The following is a 5290-nucleotide window of genomic DNA, read 5'->3' as shown; positions in this document are numbered from 1 at the left end:
CTGTTACTGCAAGACAAAGCGTACTGGTTCACACCAAATTAATTCTACAGCTCTGAAATTAACTCAGTATAAGCAGTTACTCCAGGCAAGGCAGGTGCAGACATAACTTTGCGCTTCATTATTGGAAATTCAATGCCATCTCTAAATTTGTTTATGCCCTACCAAATTAATTAAATCAATCCAAGAAGTTAATTTCAGTTACTCTGGTCCAAATTAAGCAACATCTTTGAACACCTTTCACTGCTTTCATGAAACTGTTAGTGGTGTAAAGTTCTATGTGCGCACTGAATTTCTTGCTAGATGAGGCTCCATCAGCAGAGTTTTCATTTAACAAACCTTACAGAGGACAAACCTTGGTTTCTCTGGGCGGAGGTGTACATGACCCAGTACTGAATGGCTTGATCCGTCTCAAGTTTTAAGCACATCTTTTACGTTTTGTAGTATTAGCTTCTCTTTCTTGTATTGCCTTATCACTCATCTGACTTTCCAGAGGACACAGCCCTGCAACCACCCATGCTGCCCATACAGAAATTGCTAATTGTGGTTTATTTGTTCATGTGCAAAATCTACTGGGGACAGGAAAGGCAGGATGGTCGCCTTGTTAACAAAATACCTCCAGTATAAGGGTTTGTGATACAATTTCTCACTTGAAGTTGTTAACTGTTTGTCTTGGCTTATCACCTGCTATCCTCAGTTCACACCTCTTCTGACTAAGGCACAGGGCTCACCAGTGCTACAATAAACACTGACTAATTCTCCCCCATCCAGTAACCACTACGTTGCCAATCCACTCCTCTTCTGACCTCTGGGTTTCAAAATAACATTACTTTATACTTCAGCTGGAGATTGCCAAACACTATATTATCTTTCTCTCCCACAGATGGAAATAGTAAAACTTGAGAAAATTAAGTAAATCCATGAAGAATGCTGCTGATGAATGGCTTACCAGTTCTGCCTCCTAGCCCACTGCTCTACCAGCCTCATGCGACAGGAAGAAAAGCCACAAGGCCTCAATACCCCAGACCATCGCTCTGTCAGCTGCACTGCCCAGCACTCCTGTTCTCAAGACCTGGCTCTTGCTCTGGCATGCTAGAAGGCTGGCACTGCAGTTTCAAGCTGCTCCAAGGATAAACTGAACCATGCCAGCCCCTCACCACCTTGCTCTTGCAAGCTGTCTGACTGACAGCGGATTGCAAACACACAGTCATTTCGATCCATCACACTCCATGTTAAAAACTACTCCGGTCCCATGTTTTTTGCTGAAATCTGACTTGTCTCGGTGCATCTTGTCCCAACACAGTGCATCCTTCTCACATTGTCCTAGAGCCAACCAAGGATTCATGTGCTTGATTTTTACTTTTGAAATTCAGGACTGTTCACCAAAGAACTCCAGAGGCTTTCTGGAGAAAACTCTGATCCCTGCAAAGTCAGGGAATGGTGGTACAAAAGCAGTCTGAAAGTGGCAAGTGAACTTTCGAGAAAGGAAGGTACTTGGTTGAGTTGTTTGAGGTTCTTGGGGTTTTTTGTTTGTTTGCTTGCTTTGCTATCTATAGTCAAACAACACTTTTGGAAAATCATACATTTCTGAAAGATGTGTCACCCAAGTTGCCTTTTTCAGAGATGAAAGAATCCATGCAGGTGTCTAACAGGTCACCTTCAAAAAACTCCAAACACCCAAAAAGCCAGAAACCCAGAATTTTCTCATGTGGAAAGCTAGTAACAAAAATTAAAAGAAATCCTCAATTCATCATACAGAGATCCAAGCCATGCTTTTTTAAAACAAATTTGCAAATTATGCTTAAGTGACTCTTCCAAAGTGACACAGCGAGTCAGTGGCAAACAAACCATACAGCTGCTGTGCACAGTCATATGCCTATTCTGAGGTACACAATGATGTAAAATCCAGATTGTTCTTTTTTTAATATTCATCCTATAGTCCTAATTATAGGATAAGTTATTGGTCTTAGTAAGTTAAGTTTATTGTAAATGTTCTTCAGTTATGTGCCAGTATTATGAGACAAATAATTTATTCCAGGATAATATTAGGACACTTTCTTTAGTTGGACAATTGCTATTTCCATCATTCTGTGGATTAACCCTGAAGAACAAGAGTGAAAAAAACCCACAGTATCCTCTGGGATACATCCTGCTATTTGAAGCGTGCCTTCCAAATGGACAGACCCAATTCACCTGGCGTAAAAAACTTTCCAGACAAATGGACGGCAATGTTCTTCTTCAGGTATGTACTAAACCAGCCACAAAATCGATGCTGCCAGCTCATCAGGAACTACTATTGTCTCTAAATAAGTCTAACAGATCTACTCAACCAGTACCTTCTTGCTTTAACTGAACATTTCTTCTTCTGGGAGCCAACTGCATTTCTTGGCTCTGGGAATGGGGTTCATAATGGACATGAAAATACAACTCTGGTTTTGTCTTGAAGACAGCTTGTCATTTTTTCTCTCCTACCAAAACACAGGTCCAATATTGTCTATAGGGAAAAAATATATTGGCAGTTTAGATAAATGAGAATATGTATGCTACTACCAGTCTGACAACGCGCACTGACTCCCACAGAATAGCACGGCAAGAGTTCCTTTTTCCACCTACATTGGTGACACTACATCCCAGCTTACATAATTATGCAGCACCGACTACCAACACATCTATGGTCTGCTTCTACAGAAAGAGACAGAAATGAGGTAATACACAGTTGAAAACCAGGGTTTTTTAATCTCATAGTCACTCAAGAAGGCTTTGAAATATACAGGAGCTTTCTGTAACCAAGGATTGATCAAAGAATGAGAATTAAAATACTTAGATTCCATGGAAACTGTTCTGAGTTTTGCCAGGGTCACCTCTCTTCTGCCCCATAAAGTCCGGAGCAGATGCCGTCACTGCAGTGCATCACCATGTTCCCACTGAAAGCAACTGCAAAATTCTCACAAGGGTTCAACAAATACAGCAATTTCAGTGGCAGCCAAGGACACTCAGACACACACAGAGCTGAGTCTGCACCTTTCAGATTGCATGGGAGGACTATCCTCTAATTCACTGTATGGGACCCTTCTCAAGATAAGATCTTAACAAAAACAGTAATGCAGTTACATTTATTACACTGTCAGTGTGCCTCCCACATAGGAGGGTTTGTCCTGAATCCTTAGGTGAAAATTTCTCTTTACACCCACTGTCACACATGGTGCCCTGCAGCGCTGGTCTAAATGGGTTTGCGTCTGTCATTCATAAAGGTAACATCTACACCTATTGAAAATGAAAGATGCTTTGGCTCTACGCTTACAGAGCACATCAGGAGTTTTGAGGAGGAAAGCTGCAAGTGAAGCATGGTATTATACTAAGAAACAGCCTTGCATGGGTATTAGACAAACAGATGTCTTCAGCTACTGTAGGACCTGGCCACTGGCAGGAAATAATTCTGCGAGTGGTGCTTGGACAGATTTCAAGAGCTGAAGCATAGCAGGCTGATTACCGGTTCTCACCTTTCAATCTGAGACCAACTGGGAGAGGTCAGAGCTGCTGCTGACAGGCCAGACATATGGAATTAATTTAAGGGTCTGGCAAACACCTTCACCAAAATATGCTGAAAATTCTGCTATTGAAAGTAGCTCAGCAAGCCGAGTTCGTTATTCCACTTGAATCACAAAGCTCTCCCTTGCTATAGGTATTGTTGCAGCATAGAGCTAAGCAAAATCCGTAAAATTGATGTGAGCAGCAAGTCACACACCCGGGACCTGCCCGCTTGGGTTCCCTGCTGCTGCAGGGAGATCACTGCCTGAAGCTGCACTAGCCAGGTCAGGGCTGTGCACGGCGTGCCCACGCTGCTCTGCTGGCATGGAGCCTGTGAGCAGGATGCTCTGTATTGCGCTAGCCAGCAAACCACACTAACTTTATCTACAACTTAGAAAATGCTGCAGTAAAGGTGTAGTGTCACAGGCTGCTTCAGCAGTTGCCAGGGGCATAACAAATGAGGATACAAGTTTGTGCAGCCACCATCACACCCCATATCACAGCACTGTCACTGTACTGAAAAGACCTTGCAGGGTGCCAGCTACTGCAGAAGTGCAAACATGCCCAAGTGGCTCTCTCTGCTTTAGCTTACTTTTAAGTTCTCATCAAAGAAGCCATTTCACAGAAACTTTCTCCAGTATGTTTATGACCCAAATTCCATGGTTTTAATTCTGTATTTTCAGACTTGAATCACAAGTTAGAAATAAACTGATGGAATAAAACCCACACCTTCCCTCTCCAAGACACACTCTCACACACACATACTTCTCACGTGAAAGCAAAGCGACGCCTCAGAAGGCTTAATGGCAAGAGCAGTGCTTCAGGCATCCTGCCTGTTAGTAAAATGTCACAGTGGAATCAGAACGTACGTAGGAAACCAGAAACAAACAGTGCTCTCGCCAGCACACGCTGCAACTGCGGAAAAACAAGCTGCAGGGACAAGTTGTGTTTACATTTATAAGTCCAACGCTGGAAACAGGTAAAGACTATGGGATTTGAAGAAGAGAGGAGGTGGGAAGTGTGCCTCTCCACCTTCACGCAGTTCACACTTTGTCATACTGATGCAGTCATGGCCACGGAAGGTATTTAGGGAGGCCTGTCTCTCTCTCTTTCTCTGCCTTCTGAAAAAAAACATTCGGCAGCTAGTTTTTTATTTAAAAATCAGCTCTAGTGCTGGAAACATGCCAAAGACAATAGCCGGAAGACCAAGGAAATTCAGTACTTTTAATAACGAGGGAAAAAAAAAGGAAACGGCCACCCATGGTTTGCCACCCAAAGGCAGGTGGATTCTCACGGTAGTCACGCTCATGCGCCGTGTAAGTGCACAGCCGGCAGAGCACATCGACCGCTCAGCCAGAGACCCGGGCGGCGGGACCGGGGCCGTGCTCAGCACCGCACCGGGGCCGCGGCCTAGCAGCGGCCTTGGGACCTGCGACTGCCACTGACAGCCTCCGTTCTGTCAACGCTCCACACGGAACACCTAACTGACCGGGGCTGGGTAGGCTATTCGCACGGACCCTTCCTCCTTTCCCTGCATTTTCTGGTTACAGCTGCCTATTTACTCCCCCTCGGCGCAAAACTCCACCTCGCCGTTTTCTCACAGCCAGGCGTCAAACACAGATCCGCTCTCCCGGCGGGAACGTTTCCCGGGCGACAGGCAGCTTCCGTAAGGAGCCTGGGCACAAACGAGCTCCTCCGCACCGCCGCCCTTCGCTCCGAAGGCGGCGCTCTGGGCCGCTCCGCCGGCGGGGCCGGGCCGGGGCCG

The sequence above is a fragment of the Haliaeetus leucocephalus genome, unplaced genomic scaffold (assembly GCF_000737465.1).
Source record: "Haliaeetus leucocephalus isolate CR32 unplaced genomic scaffold, Haliaeetus_leucocephalus-4.0 Scaffold2, whole genome shotgun sequence".
NCBI lineage: Eukaryota > Metazoa > Chordata > Aves > Accipitriformes > Accipitridae > Haliaeetus > Haliaeetus leucocephalus.
The sequence above is the reverse complement of the archived record's forward strand: the minus strand, read 5'-3'. Positions refer to the sequence as shown.